This window comes from Chelonoidis abingdonii, chromosome 4 (assembly GCF_003597395.2).
Source record: "Chelonoidis abingdonii isolate Lonesome George chromosome 4, CheloAbing_2.0, whole genome shotgun sequence".
In the NCBI taxonomy this organism is placed as follows: Eukaryota; Metazoa; Chordata; order Testudines; family Testudinidae; genus Chelonoidis; species Chelonoidis abingdonii.
The window spans coordinates 96,906,262-96,928,924 of NC_133772.1; the positions used below are offsets into that span (position 1 = coordinate 96,906,262).

Here is a 22,663-nt window from a genome sequence, read left to right on the forward strand (position 1 = left end):
GCCCCAGGCCCTGGGCCCCGCAGGGGCCCCCCACGAGAATATAGTATTCTGTAGTATTACAACTTTTTTTTATAAAAAGGGCCCCTGAAATTGCTTTGCCCTAGGCCCTCTGTATCCTCTGAGAGGCCCTGCAAACCAGGAATGGGTCTGGTGATCCCAAAGCAAATAAAGCCCCACAGGACTAACAGCAGCTCAGTGTCACTCCAGGATTTGGAACTCTGTCCTACCTGACAATGCAACAGACTCCCCAAGCTTTAGCCTGCTCCAGCCTTGTTCTTAACCCTGCTCTTGATCCTACCCTGTTCCTAGTCCTGATCCAGCCCCACTCTGGACTCCTGATACTGCCTCTGACCTTCTCACACCTGGCTCTGAGCACTAGGCCTGACTGTCCTGGCTTCAGCCACTAGGTCTGATCATCCCCATCATAGTTTCTGACAGCATCTTTTCACTTCCTACTATCTCCTGTCTATTTTTTTATACACCTTCCCTCTTCTACAGCAAAAGAGGTACATGTCCTGTAGAAAACCACAGCCCTCACTGAAGGATCCTGGTTTTTAACTGACTCTATTTTCCTCATTCTTGATCTCTGTAAGTGAGGTCACTATTAATTATATGTGAAATGTATACTTTAATTGCTTCTAAATTACATCTGGAATTTCTGAGCTTTCTGATGGTGGGTACCAAGCTTTCACAAAACCATGATGTAATCTGTGAGCAGTACAAACAGTATGGGAGCCCAGTGTCTGAGGCTGTAAACAAGTTTCATTCTGTCTTATTAATAATAAAATAATAGCATAATAAGCAATATCAGAGGAAAGATTGGGGGAGTAGAATTGATTTCATAGTCTGTCAGATACATATATATCAAAGAAATGTTTATTGTGTTTTTTCTTGAAAACTGTCTAAGAAATGATATTCATAAAAGAATGTGCAACTTTTATATTTGGTTATTTACACAACAACACTGACATGTAGACATGCTATTTGTACGTTTTTTGTCACAGGTTTTTATCTTTCTTATGATGAGAGATTGTTGTAATGTTAAAGTATATCTACTCCTGGCAATTCTCAAAGGTCATCTGTTCACTTGGAGCTAGCAGGCACCTTTGATACCATTCATCCTGAAATGTGTGGGCTGTGGCAGAGGTGGCGTAGGTTTCTCTGAAAGAAGATGTAGAGAACAGTATAATTGGATCTCTCCCATGCTGATCCTACAGGACCTATTCTATCTCCTCCTTCTGTTCTGTATGTATGTGTGGCCACTGAGGGAGACTGTGAAACATCTGGGGCTGAACTAGCAATTCTTTTCCACCACTGCCCAGATGGTCTGATCTCTGCTGAGATTCTAAAAGTGCTGAACACCACAAGAAAGGCTGTGTTCACAGTATTTCTGGCTGGGACTAGAAATGGAAATGCCAGATGACGGATGAGAAAGCCTGTTCTCATTAGATTTTCAGTCCAGGGTTGCAGACTCAAGAGGTTCAGAAAGTTACGCCTATGAACTTTTGGATGCTTCTCTGAAATGCTGCCAAATGCCACACCTTTAGAGGTTAAAGCAAAGTGGAAACTAGTATACAATTCTTGGGCAAAGTCCTCCTATCATGTATATAAATTGGATTGGAGGTAAACAGTAGAAATGCTGATTTATCTAAATAGCAATTTAGAAATGTAGCTTCTCAAGATGCTTCCATGCTGCACAAAGGGATTTCTGCCATTTCAATACCACATTATTGGCCCCAATAGATCTCCAAAAGGGCTGTGATCTGGCCAGAAAGGAATCTTTTTAACCCACCATATCACAACTCAGATTGTACTACCTCAGAATTTGCTGAAATGAAGGCCATGCCAGGCAGAAAAGATATCATACCATTCAAGTAGAGTAATTTGAGGCATAGCAGACACCTTAGATGTTAGCCATGAGGCAGATGGATGGACGCATATATCCTCACACATACCTGCTAATGTAAAGATCACAAAACAAACAGCAATACAGAACATCACCTTGGATGTGGACTTTCTCTGCAGGACAGGATTTCCAAGACTCCATAAAATCATGTTGGCAGCTTAGGAAACGTAAGTTTGCTTCCACATGTCTCATGCAAAACCATAGGAAATAACCTACCTTGTCCTCACATCAGAACCCAGGACACATAGAATAAATGCCATAAAGTCCTTTACAAATGTAAACCTTAATGTGAAGCCTAAAGATGACATTAGTCTGCTATCCATTATCAAAAAACATGTGAGAGGGAAACAACACATAATTCTACCTTCTATCCACAAGAATTATTTCTCCTGACCACCGTACACACACATTTTGTTTTATATGATACCCTACTGTTAGCTTCTTTTTTTGATATGCTCTCCCTTCTCATGCTTAGCTGGTGACAGTCATTTTTCACACTCTCTGAATGCCATGCAGACATGGTACTACTGTACCTCTGATGGCCACTTACACCTATTTTCTGACCAATTTACACAGGACGCTGAGTATGACTTCCCTTAAACCAGTGTAAATCAGGAGTAACTCCACCAAAGTGTAAAAACATAGTGAGATCAGAATCAACTCCCCACCTAGGTAATTTACATTATCACATATATCATTGCTGCATTTGGCCTTTATTAAAGGAAATAAGATATGTGAAACTGTTGAAGCAAACATTTATTATTAAAATCTCATTAAAAATTATAGATATCTTTATCATATATATTCCCTCACCCTACTGTTGTGTAGTGTTCCCTATGGTAGTCAGCTGAAACAGTCCTCTTCAGAGATGTTCATTTTATTCATAGAATGACTTCAGTGGAAGTTCTACATCTAGAGTGCTTGCAGGATCATGCTTATACAGTATAAAGGTAAATTCTTGTTAATTATTTATTACTATTAATTGTAGCTGATATACTTCCCCCTTACAAATTCTAACAATTTATGAGGAAATCTATCTGAGATATTTCTAAGGCATTTGGTATCTAAGCATGCTTAGATGATGATGGTGATGGTGGTCGTAACTGAGTAATTGAGCTTAGATCACAATGAAAACTACTTTGGTGATCTCAGCCTGGGCTCAGATGGACATTTGTCAATATCACAAAGTTGCCACACAGCTGGGCACAATTCAGGTCTATTGGCAATTTCTGCCATATAGAGAACAAAAAGAATAGAAAGGACACTACAGATCAAGACTCAGATGCATTTGCCAAACCCTGGGGGTCTGATTCTGCTCCCACTGGATCAGTGAGAGTGAGACTGAGCTCATAGTGGAAGTTTTTTACATTACCTGCTCACACTACACCTATCTCTAGCTAGTGCTATTAGTCCTTAGCTTTCAGAAATTAGTTTTGGAACTGCTGTCTCTAGTTATGGATAAATAATTCATAGAATGCTAACTGAAGGCCCCCTTGTGCCCCCAGGACTCACGTGCAGAGAAAACTCTCCGCACATGAATCGTAACCCTCCCACAGGTGTAGAAGAGATCAGCACCTTCTGTGGCAGCATCTTCCCTTCCCTGGGGCTGCATGCAGGGTGCTCTGGAAGAGCACGGATTCCCAAATGGGGAAAGTAGATAAGTGACTAGGATGAGGAGAAGAAGATAGGACAGATAAAGGATAATATTTTCTTTCCCCCGCTATCCCTTTGTTGATTCTTCAAGAAATTGGTGAGCTCTGGAGCAACCACTGGCTAGAAAAGCTTTGCAACTGGTCTCCAGTGGTACTGTGCTGCCAGGGAATGCAAGTGAGACACCAGAGACAGAGAGCTAAGATGAACACATAAGATCTTCATGCAGATGACTCCGGGCCCAAGATCTGTGAGATTTGGAGAGTAACCCCAATAGCCACTTCTGCAAAGAGAGGATGGGGGAAAGAGGTAAAACTCACCCCCTGAGGGAACAATTCAGGAGACATTTCTGTGAGGAAAACGTGTCAGAAATATCCTCCCTTTAGCCCCTTCCCATGGGGTTTCGGCTAGAGGGGACAATCAGGTCTAGACACATTAGATACAGATTATCTACTTAATCTCATTTAATATGTTATTGTTATCCTCCCTCCCTCCTCCCTTATTCCAAACAGACAAATATATCTTCTTGTGATTGCTGCACTAAAGCATATCCCTCTTCACTGGTTTAAGCCTCACCTTTCAAATTTAATTTTCCTTACAAAATAAAAGAGAAATTCATTTGATGGAGGAAATTACAGCTAAATTAAGATCAACATTAGATAAACAAATGAGTAAATGGCTGCTGGCTATTGATTTACTTTCTGACCTGATTTTGCGGTCTTAAAAACTCTTTTCCACACTTATAGAGGAACACACGCTATACTCTTTAGGGTCTAGTCTACACTAGGGACATTTTCCCTAAATTCTAACTGGTGATAAAGCTGATTCAGTTAATCCAATTTTAAAACTGGTTGGAGCTATGGTATAGACTTTCCTAAAACAGATTCAGGTGAAACAATTCGGGGCTGCCTGGCACCTGGTCTAAAATAGTATTTCCATCTGTTTTAAAATGGAGTAGCAGAACTGTTTTTAAACCAGTTAGAATTCTGGGAGGTGTCTGGGACAGTACTAGCACTTGCAGGAGCTCTGAGAGGCATTGTACCCCTGGGTTACTGTACAGCTGCACCACCCCCAGTACAGGGATGGGTCTTCTTTGAGCCCTACACTTTTGGGACTCTATGACTTTTTGTAATATCTTATTAGAAAAAAAACCCTGTCCTATAGACCAAATTCTCACATTTTTTAAACGTACAGATTGTAACTGTATTAAGGCAGTAAGATATTGTTAACTTAGATTTCTCAATGGTGTCTCTCTGTCTTCACCAAAACCAGAATAGTGTTTAAAGTGCATTTACAGTTAGACTTTCTCATCCTGAAAATAGTATTGTTCTATGATACACTTTCAGATACATTCCTTTTGAACTTATGCAGCCTTCTTGAACCTTTGACCACATTCTCACGTGAGGAATATTTTTAAAATATGTCCTTAATAATTGTACAGGAGCAAGCATGAATACACACTATTTATTCAAATGGATAGTACCTTTGAAAAGACTTTGTTATTGTAAATCCAGAATAATTCTGGAATTACTGAAGCTTCTCTGTAAAGCAGAGAAAGCTTCTGTAATATAAAAAGAACAGTTTTACAGTTCTGCTTTAACTGACAAGGAAGTCCTTATGTAACTGCATTTCAATGGGCACAAGAGCAGATTTTCCTTTAAATTACTGCTGTATGTATTAGAGGTGTAGTCACAGGGTTTTAATAGCAAAGAGCTTGTACAGCAGATATTTGGCTCTGCTTTCTCCAGCAGATGTCACTTGCAGTACATAATAAGTCATAGAAAGAAGTGAGGGCAGATAGAGATGCACTGTATTCCTTGAAATATAAGCCATGTAGGAAAAAAAAACATTTTGTTGCCTGGTGTGTGTATCAAGTTTGGCATTTGGGTTGTTTTAACTGATGGCCCTAAAATAAGAAAGGCAAAACATTTTTGTTTCCAATTTATCCAGTGAAGATTATGCCCATAACTCCTTGTAATTTAAAAAAAACGAGTGAGATGCATTTAGTTGTTGACACATATGAAGTCTGAATCACATCTGATCTGATCATTGCATTACCAGTTTATATATTATTTTTATTCCAAGCTGCATTTGACATAGAGTTGAAGTTTAGTGAGATGATACATATTCCAGGACAAAACAAAACTGCCAAGAGCATATTTTTCACCATTAAGCGAAGGTTTAGGGGTAAATTGTGTAACTAAGGCAAACTGCCCTGTGTTGGGAGTGATTGGAAGGTGACCTGGTGTGTAATTCCATTGTCTCCAACGGAGTCACTACTGATTGACACTGATGACAAAAAGAAAGGAATCAGGCCCACAGTGCCTCAGGCATGCCCAGTGTCTCGGGGTGAGTACTGCTGCTGGGCCACCCTCAAAGAAGGTGCAGCATTTGCTTCTTGTTTGGCTTCCCCCCAGCTGGCTTCTTAGCAAAGGCATTACATTATGAGTTCTAGGCTCATGTGGTCCTTTTGCTCCCTGATCACCGGAACTGCAGGCTTTTGGGGCTCCTGTCCAGACAGTGCAAAAGGCCCTCTCCTGCCTGAGCAAGGGCATAACACAATCTGCCCTTTAGTTTAGGGCTTTTCTTCAAAATGTATCTAAACTCATTTTTTTCCCCCTGACCATTTCATAAATGTAATGATCAGTACAGTAACTGGCCAGTCTTACCCTTGTACTGTTATTTGTTGATACTTAGGGTCCTTAACTCACTCTTCCCTTTTTCTTCCTATTGTCTGGCCAAGCCCCCACAGGCAGGTTCTCATATTTGCTCACTGGGGCCGGGGAGACCTCATCTGACTAGGGCTGCAAGTGCTCTAAATAGACTAGGGAATAGGAAAAAGGAGCACCTGTGTCATTCCCCTTTCCCCCCTTCCATGCCCACACAAGAAAATAATCTCAGGCAGTTTGGGGGAGGAGCATCCCCTCCCCAAAAAAGGCAGACACCATAGGGGCCTGGGCATGAGCCCCTGTACTATACTCCTCCCTCCTGCTGGCCCTTTTATCTAACAATGGAAAAAGGAAATTTAGGCATGTGGTTTCCTCCCATATAAGACCCCTTCTCACAGTGTAGGGAATTTGCCTGGGCCAACTAATGAAGAGCCATCCTGAGTTTGAATCTAGATCCCATTCATTGGGTCAGACCTTCTCCTGTTTTGTTCAATGTGTAACAAAGGTGTGATGCCAGGAGTGCACATTTGAGACTGGTCCTTATTTCCTGGTTCCAGTCACATGTTAAGGGTTAGGGCTGCAAAAAGTTATATCCCTGTCACAGGGCAGTGATCAGTATCCTCTGACTCTATGACAAAAGAGTTCATGAGTGGCCAGGTAGAGAGCAGTTAGAGACACACCAGAAATTCCAGCAGGAGCAAGTGAAGGAAGGAGATTTGGAGAGGAGACAGCAAAGAATTTCCAGTGAAATTAATTCATGTATTGACCCTGTGGAAGCTTTGAGATGCCCTAGCTGAGCTACTTTCCTATTGTCACCCACCAGGAGTTCCTTCTGAAAAAAACCTCACTAACATGTCCAAACTTTGATCAATCACTAAGTAGAGATGTTGGTCCAAGTTTCTAATCAAATACTCTTACTTTTATGGAAAAATAGAACAAGGTTCTCAGTCTTCTGCTGAAATGAAAATCGGGCTGTAGTACTAGTGACCTATTTTCACTGGTAATGCAATAGCTACTCTGAGTTCAGTGCACCAGAAGAAAGAACAAATTTCTTCTGAGCAGCTCTTGGATACTATGGTGATGGGTGCAATGTAAGAATCTAAATAGAATGGGAAAATGCTCAGCATTTATCTCTTCTATTTTATGCATGCATTTACAGCGTTGCTACCAGTTCCTAATCTAAAGAGGCAGTAACTTTCTTATTTGGAGTAGGAAGATTGTATAATTTACTGAATGTGACAAGAGGCTGCAGCCCCTCCCCTAAAGTCTCCCCTCAAAAAAAACCCCTCAAGTTTATTTAATTTGAAGAAATTACAGAGGATTTGAGTGGTACTAGTTGAGGAGCTGTTCCATGCAGGGAATTATAATGTTACTAATAACACTGTGTCCATACAGATCCCCTTTCAGCTGAGGCGCTTACATTGTTTTATAAACGTCAGTGAATGAAGCCTCAGAGTACCTTGTGTATTACCTATTATGAACATCATTTTACAGACAGAGAAATTGAGGCATGGCTTAAATGACTTGCCCTAGGTCAGCCAGCAAGTCAGTAGCAAAGCCAGAAGTAGACTCTAGTACTGCTGATTTCCAGTCCTCTGCTGTAACCACTAGCTAATGTTTTCCCCATTCACTCACTCTGAAGAGGGATTTGTTTCTTTCACAAGAAACTCTGAAGATGAGAAGAAAAGTCAAACTGGCCTTTTTATTTTTTTAAAAGGATCTTTTTTAATTTATTGTTTATTCACACTGCAGAATTCACAAATAAAGGGTGTTTCTTGCACAGCTGATTTTGAATTTAAACATGGAATATACAGGTATTTTGTGGTATCTTGATAGCATGAGAGACATATTTTCTGTCAAGCTCATCTTGGGGATTGGGGAGGATGTGAGGTTATCCTTTTCCAAAGTTATTCGACATCTGGGTTTCCCCTTCTCCAGTGTTTTAACATAAGTTAATTGCAAGCTTCATTCCTGTGAGTGGAGGCTTTTAAAGACAGCACTGCAAGAAGTCATGCGCTTCTCTTTCTTAAAGGACCAAAGTCCCCTGTACCACTTCCAAACTGATGTTATTGCTTGGTTTTGACATCAGTGCTACTATGTATGTATAACTTCATTTGACCCAGTACATATCCCTTCATCAGTTATCTTGGAGAACAGGGAAACCACGGAAGACACTGAAGAAAGAGTGCTGGCTTATATCTTAGTTTGTGTTTAGTAATCAATGTAGGAACATTTAGGAGAAACAAATACATTGGAGTAATTTTTAAATGAGTGCTTTACATTCAGCAGTTTTACCTTTTGGCTCTATATACTCATCAACATTTTAAACTATTCCATTTTAAATAGCCAGAAAGGTCACAAGTGAGACAGAGATCCAATACTTTATTGATGCTTACAGAAGGGCAAAATGAAAAAGCTCTGATTTAAATGGTTAGGTTGGCCATCTTTCAATCTGTTATTATTTTAAAGCCCTGTACTCTAGCAATTTGCCCTGAGACTTGCAACTCACTCCCACCTCATAGAACAAAATTCCCTGAAACAAGTGGATAATCTCCACTGAACATGATTTTATGATAGTACTTTGATTAGCAGATGAACCTTCTTCTAAAGCCATCTGCAGTAAGTAATAGCTTTATTTTACAACATTGCTATTCAGGTATATTGAAAATTGAATTTTTAGCATACTAAGCAAAACAATACAAGAGATGGGATAAGCAAAAGAAACTGTAACTGTCTTGAAAAAATAAAAAAGTTATGTCTGGTCACTTTACACACAGCAGTTATCCAAGTACATGCTGAACTGCAAAAATATAAACACATACAAAAAGAGTATTTATGTGTCCCCCATCACCACACGCACAGCATTTTTTTTCTCCTATGTCAAAAACTGTAACGGCAATTTACAAGTATATGCGCAATCAAATTGCTATTGATTTAGCGATGGATTTCTTTGATGTCCCTTGCCTTAACCTCATTTTGCATTATTTCAAACTCTCAATGATTTGTGACTCATGAATATTCACATCTAATTTGCACTTACAAATAAGCATGCATGCAAAAAAAGGTAATATGTTTTGTTTTGTAGTTATTTGCAGATTGTTTTCTTAAAAGTACTCAAAGTAATTCCATCTATTTAAACACAAGTGGCCTGAGTCTCCCCTCACACCAGCTTTACACCAGTGGAAGACCAGTAACTTCAGTACAGTTACTCCTAGCTTACACCAGAGAAGAGACTCAGATCCAATAATTTTTCCTGTCTTTTTCCCCCTGCTGACTTCACATTCAAACTCATCAGTATTTTTTGCAAACGTGTTTCTTTGAAACAACAGCAATTTCTATTTATTACTTTAGTAAAGGAGAAAGGCCTGAATTAAAACCCTTTATCCTAATACCTTCAAACTTTACAGCAGATCAGATCTGCATTTGAATTGGAAATCCATGATTTGGAACCATTGGTACTTACTGATAATACAATATTTTGCTCTTGGGTACAATAAATACTTCATTTCTTCCTCTTTTTGTATAGTGGTAGTAGACGCAAAACAGAGTTTTACAACTGTAAAAATAACAATATAGAATAGAAATATAGTAGTTTCCATGAAAATAAGGACCCAACATTTCCATATTCATAACTCCCAGTAAAGTCAATAGGAATTTTCAATGCACAAGAAATGCAGAACCAAACCCTTTATATATATTTTTTTCCATTTATGTTGGGCTAGGTAAGAAATTGAATGGCTCCCTCAAACACTAAAAACTCCTTTAGATATTTATTCTCAGATCAAACTGTTATCCTGAACTTATAGGCTGCAGCCAACACCTTATCAATGGCTGAAATCTGAAAACAACAGATCAAGGAGCATCTGCTTCTGGGACAAACAATATTCTCCTTGCTCCAAAAACAAGACTCATTTGTAACACAGAATAATTTGGAGTTAAACCTAGGTAGGGGAAGAAAATTAGGATAATTCTACTAATGACTTTTGGTTCTTTATAATAATGTTGTAGAATTGTAATTATACTGTCTTCACAAAAAATAGAGCTGATTTCATACTGCAAAACTATATTTGAAAACATGTGTTCAGATTCCAAATGGCAGTTTAGTTTGTCATGTTTGTATCCCTTTTTACTCACTATATGCGAACATTCATACAAACAGATATTCATCTCACAAACGGGTGCGACTGAGTGTCCTTTGTGCTTGTATGGACTTAAATGGAAGCAGAATCAGGTGTGAATATTTGTTGTTGCTTTTTGCTGTTAACCTCCTGTTTAAAAAACTTCAGCCAACCAGTTGGAGAGCAGAACTAATGCCATGTGACTGAGATAATCAGTCTTGCATCAAGAATAATGAATTGCAAAAAGTCTAAACTAACATTTTGGAAAGGGCCCATAGACTGAAATTTGTTTGCATAATCTATTCTTGCTAAATACTTGCAAGTAATGAATATTTTCATAGAAATAAGGATTGATTATGGGGTCCTAATCCTTGTTTGAAGTTTCTAGGTGCTATCATAACACATATCAATAATAATGCTTTTGAGAACAGAAAATAGCACTATATTGACCAGCTAGTATGTATTCAAAATAATTTGATCAGCTCTTCCACCAAGAGAAAAACTTCTGAAAAAATATTTATTATAACATTGTGTGTGAATGATGTAAATGAAATATTTTGAGTATTTTATGTAAAATAACTATAAATATGTAGCTTAATGATTTTTTCCACTAGAGCCAGGATCATGCAGCTAAGTGACATGGCTCAGCTGCTGTGAAGTACAAGGTAAAGCCAAGTGCCCTCAAACACCCAAGAAATAGTATTATCCAGTGTGACACATGCCTGGATATGTCTTATTGTGATCGTAATATGGCCTCAAGGTAAGAGTACAGGACAAATACTTCTTATGTTTTTTTTTTTATTGTGATATTTCTCTACGCCTAAGAACTGCTTCTACTAGAGCTTTTTATGCTACTAATCAATAGAACTATTAGTGATGGGTTATAATTGCAAATGACATAATACTAGGAGGTTTATAAATTTGTGTATACTTGCTTTATAAGAAATTTATTAGTATACTGTTGTTTAATCTTGTTTCATCACTTAACAAGCCTGTTTATTTCTGCAGATGTGGAAAACAATTTAAACTGCAGCATGTATCACGCACTTCATAATACCAGAGATGGTGTTGAAAACATGTCATACAAAAACGATGACTGACAATAGCTAAAATATTAATTAAGGACCTGATCCTGTGAGGTGCCAGGAGCTTATTACTGTGTGCTGAAGGTCCATAATTCCTATTAAAGTCAGTGGGAACTAGGCATACTCAGCACTTTTCATGGGGTGCTCAGCTCTTACAGAATCAAGTAGACAGCCCTGTCCTGTATTCCTCAGTCAGGCAAAAATCTCATTTAAATCAATGGGAGTTTTGTCTATAGGTTTGGACCCCAAAATATTGAAGGCTAACACCATATGGAGGGGATTGCCTGAAGGGAAGCACAGCTGGAAGGCCAATTCCCTTCAAAAGCATCTTCTCCTCTAGCAGATGAGACCTACAAGATGATTTTTAGATCTTTTGGAGTGTGCAGATCTACATGATTAGCAGAGGTCAAATCTCTGGTTCCCTGGCTTTCTGCATGCAGATTATTATAAATATTATTATATTAGCATAATCCTGCCAGAAACGCTTAGGCCAATCCATCTCTGGTGGAACGCTATTGAAGTCAGTGGAGTACACCAGAGATGGGTTGTGCCCTTTGAGTCTTATCAGCTATCTGTGAGGGAAAGACCTCTGAGTAATTAAAGTCTCTGAATATAGTGAGCTGCCTAGTCATGAAACTTCATTGTTTGCTTTGAAGAGTAAAGTCACTTCATTCTATACCCATGTCCTTTGACACCATCATTTTTTTTTATTTAAAAACATACAATTGCCAGCACAATTCATAATCAATACAGCTCTCTAGACTTTTTTAGGTACCCTGAAATTGGTCATGGATGTAGTGATAGCCTGAGATTTGATGAGCCTATTTGTTGTTTCTTCTAGTTCCTCTTCATCCACCTTGTGAGGGGCATTTGGTAGCTGCATTAGCCCTTCCACGGCAGTGTTATTTTGAACCTTCCCGCTTAACCTGCCAAGATCCAAAAGAATAAGATTTTTTTTAAATGAAGAATACCAGAAAAAGAATTAAAATAAACAAACAAAAACAATCAAGCAGATTTTTCCCTTCACAAAATTAGGTGAAATTGTTTTATTTTCCCTGAGTTTCTCTAAGAGCCTATGGTGTAATTTATTTAGCAGGAGTGATGGAAGCAGGCAGATAGGTGATACCAAACATGTGTAACAAAGAAGTTACATGTAAGTCTGGAAGGGTGGGTGGGCAGTTGAGTGTTTTCAGGATGCATATAATAAATCTTAAAATGATGTAAAGGAGAGCAGGGTAATGAATTTGGAAACTGCTTTTCTCAACTGCTTCATCTGTACCTGGATGTATAGGCCCTTTTCTTCTGGAGACTATTGGACAAAGGTTCAAAATTACTTGAATATCTTCATTATGCCTAAATTGTCTTCTGTTGCAGCTTTAATCATGCACAGTGAGGGATGGGACTCAGAAATATATCCTGGTTGAGTGGGACAAAAAATGCTTCCCTTTTGACCTCCATCCCCTTGAGGGGAGAAGCAGCACCTAACCTTTGTTTCCGGTGCTGAGAATCTGCTCCCATTTGTACTAAATTCCTGGAGCACATGTTTCTACTGAGTTGTTAGAAGACTTTCTAAAAATGGCAACGCCACCCTGCCTTTGGCTAATGGCTCCTCCCAGGAGAATATCAAGTGCAATTACTTTCAGGGAATAACAACATACCAATGAACAGTAGGTAACCTGGACTCTGCAGAGGGAAAGGAAACATACTTTCCTAGGTAGAAAAGGCTATGAATCAGGGTTAATTATCCAGTGGAGGGAACAGGGTTACACTAACTCTCACTTCCTGACTGGCACCAATAGATCACCTCAAAATGTGAGCTAATTACACAAAAACTTTTGCAAAGTTCAGCTCCCTCCACTTCGTAGCTTTTGTTGTTTTTATTCATAATGAATGTGATTAAGATACATTTTCTTCCCCTACCATTTGCAATGTATGAGGTAAGTTGCTCCACACCTGGTTTGTTTGGACCAAAGTAGGAGAGTCAAATAAAACTGAAGAAGTTGGTGGCGATGAGAATGTAGGTAATGTCAGTGGCATATTTAATCTAATGCAAAGTTTAATTCAGTGTTTTTACATGTGCACAAAGAATCTGAAGAAGACATCATGCTTCCCTCAGACATCATTAAGGAGGTGGGGCAATCAGACAAGAAGCTACCTTTAACTTCCGGAAGGTGGGAGTACTCTTTATTGTAATCCGTTATTATCCTAGCACGTAGAGGAAGGGAAATCTGTCCCAGGTGATTTGGTTGTGTACATTTCTAGGAAGGGGTGGATGGGAGACGACAACATTTTGGCTTGAACAGTATGAAAAAAGTGTGAAATAGCACTATCCACCAACCAGTCCCCAGGCTGGCCGCAGTCAAGGAGCGGCAGGATTCCACTTTACGGTTATTTTGAAAAATAATAACGCTGATGATCACAAGGAAAAGCTCTCGATCAAGTTTTGTTCCAAAACAGCAATAGGAGGAGCGGGCCAAACTTCGACGTGAAACCCAGCAGAGAAGCCAGCGGTTTGCTCATGGTCAAGATAGCGCTCTCCGGGCTCGGAGTGCGTTACGCGGCTGGAGAGACTGCTGTGATTAGTAACTTTTCCGCGGTCTCCGGGCTCTTCAGCGGATGAAAGTACCGCCCCGGTATTTGCAAGGGCGACCCCAGTGCAAATTCTCCCCCGCGTGTAAACGGCCCAGCGAAGTCAAGGCTGCAGTGCTGAAACAAGGCGCACGTTTATTGAGTTTGTCAGGGATCATAAAATGTGAATTGATTATTCAAACAGCCATTGATTATAAGAGAATGCTTACTGCAGCAATGGGAAAGGTTAAAAGGAAATTGACCTTCTGCGTACGTGACATAAAGTCGTTAGGTAAATGAGATATTCATACAGGGTGTAATCAAGGTCATGCTAATTTTATTAGTAGTGTTAAACTCAGTCTTGAGCTTCAGGTGGGAGCAGTAAACTGTCTTCCTTGGGAATCAAAACATGAGGTAGACCCCAGTGGTGGTGGTTACTTCTTTTAAAAAAAAATATCCCGTGCTCCTACAATCGTGCTGAATTACTTTGGATTTACTGGGCCCGATCCTGCGGCCTCAGTGCCCATTGATGGCAATGGTAGGAGCTGAGAGTCTACAGCCCGTCTGAAGAGGTATTAGCAGTGCACAGGATCGAGCCCACTCTCAGTTCCCATCACGTTTATATGGCCGTAGGGGCTCGCACACACACCCTCTCCGGGGGTACGTCAACTTTTAGCCCTTGGGGAATCCAAGTTGCTTGCGTTTGCCCTGTTAGAGACGCTCTTGTCTCCCAGATAGGATGAGAGCGTGTACCAAAAATTAGATGCATTCATGCACATATTTATGCCCTCTAATTATAGAAATTAATCCTCTTAGGACTAAAAGGTAACGTCTGAGGCGTCCCTTTGATGTTTAACATCTTCATTTGGGGCTACCGCTCCAACTGATTAAAGAATAATTGTTGGTAAATGCTTTCCGAATGGATTGTGTTTAATTGAGGGGCATTCATAATTTTACAGCTTACCGCAAAATAAAACGTAATTAAAAAGCGCAGAAATTCTAACTGATTTTTAGTCTAATTATGTTTATTGTTCAGGCTAATTATTACACGGGCTGGGGTGTTGTTCCCCTTTCCCCCAAAAGAGAGACGACATACAGCGCTCTGAAACATTCCCTGGAAGTTTTTCCAGGTACAATCTTGGGAGGGTCTTCATTGTTATTTTCAATTATAATTAAATGTTTCAGCTTTTTCCCCCCTTCTCTCCTCTATGCGATACCTTGAGATGTGAGAAAGTGATGGCAGCTCTCTTCCCCCAGACCTCGGAGTAATTGCAGAAGGGCTGATGAATTTCTTGAAGAAACACTTGCCACACAGTGCGGAAACCATCTCCTAGCAGGATTTTACGAGCCAAAGAAAACAAAGCACCCCAGGGGCGATTTCCCCCCTTTGCGCAGCTTATTTCATTTACTTCAGAAGTGATCACACACACACACACACACGACATTTAGAACATGAATCACAGTTTACATTTCGAAAATCTTACGGCTAAAACAAGCATGTAAATAGAAGGTGTTAAGAGGACTGGTCGGTCAGTAAAAGTACCTGCTAGAAGCTCTGCAGTTAGCAAAGAAATCTTCCCTGTTCCACATGCACTCAGCCACCTCTTCATACGCTCTTTGAACACACAGCTCCCCAAAAGAAAATTCAAGTCATCTCAGCAACACCTTTCACAAGCAGTTTCTCCAGGGAAGAGAATAAAGTTACTCGAATAATCTATTTGTAGACTCTATAGAGTTTAGTATTTAAGTAGGTTTATTTTATTCCTTTTACTAGGCTCTCCATGAAAATTGGAGAGAGGTACCTAAATCAGCTGGCTGCCCCTTAACAAAAAAAAAGCTTTTGCTTTTAAAGCAAATGACCGGTTCTGAGATGCCTTGTCAAAGTGGGGGGGAATTAAAACTGTCAATACTGCGCCTAACTCGCGTTTTTCATTCCACTTCCAAAGCCGCTGAGAGGGGAAACATACGGCGCACCTATATTTATGGCTTCTTTTGCTTCCTTGTTGCAACTACCATCGAAACGTGTACTTTCAGTTCCTTTTTCGCCTCTGCTTTTCAGTCTTCACAAGTGTGATCTGGCTCATTTAGGTGCATCTCGGTCCATTCATGTAGCGCGTACCAATTTCCTAAAGGATTTAATTGAAGTGTGATTGTAACAAAATGTTTAAATTCTATTGGGGGAAATTGGAGGTGAGGGACAATCCACCGCTATGGAAGTGAGAAATAGCCCAAGACTTGTAAAGCAGGGCAGAAAAGGGATTTTAATGGAGCAGTGGCTGTACTTTTTGCTGCGGCAGAGCCCCTGAATCCTTTGATTGAACTGACATAGATTTTCCAGAAATAGGAAAAGGAGAGAGGGGCTTAGGGCTGGGGGGGGGGAGGTATTTTATGTAAATGAGCAAATCCGAAATGTATTACAAATCCACTGTAATAAAACTGACAGTTTTGACAGTATTGACAACATAAATATATGTTGGAACACAGCACTTTCAGATACTTAACCGATGAAGCAATGAAAAGATTCGACTACAATATTTCAAATAATCGACATCGATGTTTTGATACATCATTTTTATACCTCGAATCGATCTATCACTCTGTGACCGGTCAATTTTAAGTAAAAATCTGCTGCAATTATTTACGCTATTGCCAATGACGACCTAATAACTGTTTTCAATTAATTACGGCCAAACTAAGCATTATGAGGACGTATGTTCTGTTGTACGTCCCTTGCATTGCTTGTATGGAGCACAAACACAAATATGTATATTGCATTCTCTTTGTGGGATCAAACAGAAAGAGGTACAAAGGAGATCCGATTGTTTTAGAAAGAAAACTCTCCATCTTTTGGTAAAACACCGCGGGCGCTGTTCATGCCAGCCTCAAAACTATATTTCCAGGAAACACGTTATATTGTTTTGCCAGCCATTTCCTTTATGCATGAACAGACCAAGCTCTACGTATTTTTTTAAGTTAAGGTCTGTGTCCCACTTCAGACAATGGACTGGGAAGATCTTTCAAAGAGGGAAATGGGTACTTGGATAGATTGTGTGTGTGTGTGTGTGTGTGTGTGTGTGTGTCATTTCAAAGAGGGTCTCGATATCCTCTCTGCATACCCTCAAACCTAACTCCAGTATAAAACGAACCTCCTTTTGGAGTTTTGTAGACAGCGGAGAATAAGAGTGACTATTTTGAGCGAGAGAAGGAAGCTGCAAGTGTAGCTGGTGGGCTCTATGGTTCCTATAATAAACCGGTTTTGTTATCCATCTTTCTTTTTTAATCCCTAATTTTCCTTTTGTTACGATGCCAGGTTGGAAAGATTTGTTTTATATCCAAGGATTCCTCCAATAAATACCAAGCAAATTTGCTAGGTCTGCACCGACCCCACTGCGTTATGACGAAATATTGACAGGTATTTTTTCCCTTTCTGCTTTCGATGTAAATATACAGGTTGTCTGTTTATGCCAAATAGTTCTGATCTTCACGTGTACTTTTCGTACAGCCTACAAAATATGAAAGACCCGCTGTCCTTTTACATTAGCACTTCAGATTCAGTGCATAGCTAATATACAATTCTGGGGGTGCCTATTCAGGTTGGTTTGGGGTTTATTTTAATGCCTCTCTTAACACACACACACACAAACCGCTTCAGTGGGTTCCGATTTAAGGACGATAAAATTATCCTAGAAGGAAGTTGGGTGGGGGGGGCAGAAAGGAGGGTAACGTAAAGATTTCCACCTCCTATGTTTCTCCGGGTGAGTGGGCTCCCGGATTTGGAATCCACTTTTACCATTACCTTGTGAGAAAAGCTTTTCAGTGCTAAGCTCTGGTCTCATTTAACTGTTCAAAGCAAAACAAAAAAAAAAAGAAAGGAAAAGAAAAGAAAAAAGAAATGTTTGGGGGCTGAAAGGAAAAAGCGCATTTCTGAAAGTGTTGGAGTCCCGCCAGATAGCGCTAGAGGGCTGTTTATTGAATCGCTTCTTCTCTTCTGTGGGATCTTTAACAGAATAAACAGGAGAGAGAAATAAGGGGGGGGGTAGCCACCCCACAAGTGCCATTTTAAATCTCTGGAGTTTATTGGGAGAATAATAGGGACTTGCAAGTGAATAGAGAACCTAGATCTCTCTAGGTTCGTGTTTTTTTTTTTAAAGACAAAAAGAAACAAGAGGCGAGGAGAGGATGTTAACAGGTAACTAAATGAACCTCCTCCTAATCCAACTTCCAAAGATCCCAATCATACTGCAGTGGAGGTCAAGAAAAGTTCACCGTGATGGGTTACCATTGACTTTCTGGAGTGGAAAGATTTTCGAAAAGTAATAGATTGTTGAAAAGCGGGGGAAAGTAAAGCACATTATTGGAAAAGGGGGGGAGGTGAGAGAGAGAGAAGAACTAAATGAACACAGCGAACTGACGAAACTAAAATATACTTAATTTTAAAGGTCATTCTAGACCAGACCTAGAAAATGATGCAGCTGCCTGAATCCACATATTTAGCGAATAATTTAGGAGACAAGTGGGGGGAAAACCAAATGATAAGAATTAGATTGAGATGAGTAAAAACGGATCAAGTTCTAATATGAAACCTATTCTTCGTATGGGACAGTAAAGGAAATCAGCAAATTGCAGTTCTTGTACGTGGGAGATTAAAATATGGAATATTCCTTATAATAAAAATAAGAATGGAAGGGTAACATATTACACTTGGTCTTCTGGACGGTATACTGAAAAGAAAACTTCCTGTGGATTTTTGATACACGGTTATGGTTATATTAGAACCGTACAGACCATTGAAACAGAATTTTTCTTTCGTCATTAAATCTGATGCATTTCATTCAGCAATAGTCCAATAAAAAATACAAATTAAAATATTCAAAATAATTCATATTATTCTGCAATATCCCTCACCTTTCCATGATAGTTTGTCTGCAAATGTGGAGGATAGGTTACGTTTCTGGATACAATTTGCATGATCCAAAAAATACTTCAGCAAACAAAGTAACATTGAATAAAGTTACAAACAAGATTAAGGTTCAAATAATTTGTCCCTTCAGCCAGGCGTCAATTATGCTAACAGAGGTAGGAAGGCTAAAAGGATTTAAACCACGCAAATTTAATAAGACAGTTTAACAATATGTACTTTCCAAACTGTTAGGGACCCCAAAGTAAACTACCCAAAATATCTATTGAACCAAATGACTGCCTATAGGAAGTAGAGGATTTCCGAACAGTAAATAGTGATTTCGTGTAAGCACAGCCTGTTTCCCCAAACTTTTTCTATTTGCAATAAAATATGGCACTGTGCATAAAAGCAATGGTTTAACATAAACAATGGAATATACTTCTTACAGCTAAAATATTACCTGTTGTGCAACTCCGGTTTTTGCAGGGGCTCTCAGAAATAGAAGCAGATCTCAAAGCCAGCAAAAGGCTAAGATGCCACACTTCGAAAAGGCTGATTGAAAACAGACTCTAAGTTTTAGCGGATTTTCTCTCTCCCTCCCTCCAACAGCCAAGAAGCCGATTTGGGAGTTTGAAAGGAATGGGTTTCAACGTCCATATTTGTTCTGGTGCACTTGTAAAATGCGATTTGAAGAGGATCTTTAGCCCTCTGATTGTCTTTGTATTGTTTTTCTTGAAACGGATCTTTTGCCCTTAATGAATCCCCACGCAGCTGGACAGCTCCTTCTCGGACACTGAGAGCTCTAACCCCGCACTGACCCCAATTTGACACCACAAGATGAAATTTTACCGCCTGTTAAAACCATTTCCAGCCTCGGCAAAAGGAGCTGGCTGTTGACGGAGATGCACTGCCATACCGGACACCTAATTTCTCTTTGGACTTTGGTCTAATCTGAAGGGAGGAAAAAACGATGCGCCTCTCTCACACTTTTCACGGGGGATCAGCCTTTGTTGTAAGTGTGTGCATGCGAAACTGGAAATCAGCCAATTTAATCTCCTGAATTACTGGTTTTTAAAAAGAGTATCCCACCATGGGTGGGTGGGGGGGAGAAAAAACCTACCACTACTAACAAGAGCTAAGAGTTCTGGTGCTGCTGTTTTTTACATTCCTACCTAATCCTGAATATGTCCAAATCTTCATTTTGGGACACTAAATTTAGACCCTCTACTGGCTAAACTGTAGCGCTTTAAACTATGTTCTCATATATTGTATGCTTTAATCCACTGGGATAGTGGGGAAAGGTTCCATCTTTCTTCTGCCCTGTGCATGGAAAATGACACAACGGGGAGTATGAAAAGCCTTTAACTAGCCATATGAAATTTTACTTTCTATTAGCTTAAAATCATTTTTAAAAGTTGGTCTTGCTTCTAGGTGACACGCACACGTCAGGGCTAGCCGGCTCAGGGATTTAGTTTAAAATAAAAATTGTGAAAAGAGCAGCGTTTGGTACTGCAACATCTTTTAGCTATATTTATGTTGCTCTTTAGCAATCCTTTGCTCTGGAGAATTGAAATCTACATTGAATATTATGAAAATCAGGCATGTGAAAAAATGAAGTATAAAATAATGCCATAATTAATGAAGCACTCTTATTTGTAAATCAAGTGGTGTAGAAACTTCCTTTTTACAAGGAAACGGATAAACTTTCATCACAATACACCCAGCCTGGGATCTGAACAAATGCATGAAGTCTTCGGGGGAACTAGATTACTTTTATACAGCTATATTACAATGAAAGACTCTTTCTTGTATCATATTGAAGCTATTTGAAATTAGACATACAGCTGTATTCATTCTGCCACTGTTAGAAAACAAGTGGAGAAGCTGCACATATTTAAAATATATCCTAGAAGCTTGGGTATATTGGAAGTATCATAATCAAATGATTCCGATGAAGTTTAGGAATTTGGCATCTTTCTAGGGGGGCGAGAAAGCAAATACCATTCATCAATGACTAGATCTCTAAAAAAAAAAATCTGTTAGAAAAGTACAGCTGTAAAACTAGGAAAGGATTTGCATAACCTACTGCTCTGTAGGTCTCCGTGCACCCAAAGGATTAGCCAAGTATTCATTACCATGAATATCTTGAATTGCGTTACCGATTTATACGACAGAGTATAAAATACTGCACAACAAAACCGGCTTTTTCCTTGCGAAATGAATCGACTTAGCCACTGCTTGAAAGAGATCTACATACTAAGGGCTTTTTACTCACCTTTCTTTATAGTCCCGTGAAAGTCAAGTCACAGAATATCGGTTGCTCTTAGAGCTAGCTTTGATCTTGGAAGAGATCCTCTAGGGGAAAAATAACCAGTCTGCTCTTATCCTTCTGACGCTTTTTAAGCAGGGTGCAAGTCTGGCTAAAAGTATCTGAGAGTGACTTTTCTCCATATTGCTCTGATATTTGTAAATACAGTCTGCTCTGCAGGGCTCACCACTATCACAACTCGTAGGAATGCCCACTGGCGTTTGTCAGCCCTCCACACTATCTTTCTTTATATGTGAGGGCTGATTTCCCGCAGACATCATTGTTATGATGGCTCATTTAATCAAACTGTTTAATTGCTCCGGTAATCACTATCATCATCACAGGTACTCAATCATTCATCATTTTCGAGGGGTTTATTGACCTCTGGAGCTCATTCTCTATGCCCATTAAAATCTAGCCAAATTTCTATAATTACCCTTTGGGTTTTTGTTATTCATTCATTCAGTTAGTTAGTTAGTTAGTTTCCACAAATCTTAAAATAACAATAATAAACAATCCCTAACTGACTCAAATACATCTTTTTTGCGGTGTATGTTTAAAAGCCATCTATGTATGAGGCCACATTCACAACTGGGTACATATATAATCATTGATAAATCCCACTATTAACGGGGTAGTCTGTTTTAGATTTTATGTGCAGGGGACCGTGAATGAGAAAAAAAGGGTGGGGGTGGGGTGGGGAGGACAAAAGTGCAGCAATCGGTAGTTTGACCATCGCTCCTCCCCTAAACTTCAAGCATCCCCCATGATTGATGATCTTGGGTAGCTTTGGTAATTGACTGCTCTGAGGAAAGGTATGTTTTAGTTCTAGCAAAGTGATTGGGCGAGGGAAACATATCAAAAGTAACACACGTGTGTGTGTGTGTGTGTGTGTGTGTAAAAGTTCATTGGGTGCTCAAGGAGAGTGCATCATCTCACTTAATTTGCTAAACAACCCTACTGTAATTAGCACTACCATTAGAAGGCATTATCGAGTTAATACTTAAGCATACATTCCCCAAATAACAACACAGATATAGAGCAAGGTCCAGCAACATACATACATACATAAGTACATTGTACACACAAGACCCAGTGACTGGCTCAAAATAAACGTGCAAAGAAAATCTACATAACATTTTGGCTTATCATACAAAAGAGTAACCATGGCTTTGTTTTAAAGCCCCCTTTAAAGACCAAAAACATCATCACAAACTAAAGGGATATCCCCCCCCCTCCCCCCCCCCCCCCCCGCCCAGACATCACAACTGCGGTTGAGAGAAGCGATCACTTAATGAAGAACAATGCCAAATATAGTTTGAATGAGGTGTTCGCTTCATGTCCTGGAAAATTAATTTTTTAAACAGCGTAATGAATTTGCACAGGAAAGAAACCACAATTTAAACATAACATTCTGGCAGAGACTCAGTACTTTGTTAACGCAAGCTTGTTTCCTATG

At 39.6% G+C, this 22,663-nt stretch overlaps 1 long non-coding RNA gene across 4 annotated transcripts; it reads right to left on the reverse strand.

The window, feature by feature from the left end:
- Positions 1–8,590: 8,590 nt before the first annotated feature.
- Positions 8,591–21,859, reverse strand: LOC116830081 (uncharacterized). Of its 4 annotated transcripts, none has more exons than XR_004374883.2 (3): positions 21,172–21,859; positions 13,584–14,134; positions 8,591–12,354 (listed from the first exon to the last, which is right to left on the reverse strand). It is a non-coding gene; the product is annotated as an uncharacterized LOC116830081 (long non-coding RNA). The 4 variants fall into 4 exon arrangements; XR_004374882.2 differs by lacking the exon at positions 21,172–21,859 and adding an exon at positions 19,357–19,953; XR_012655808.1 differs by lacking the exon at positions 13,584–14,134.
- Positions 21,860–22,663: the final 804 nt, after the last annotated feature.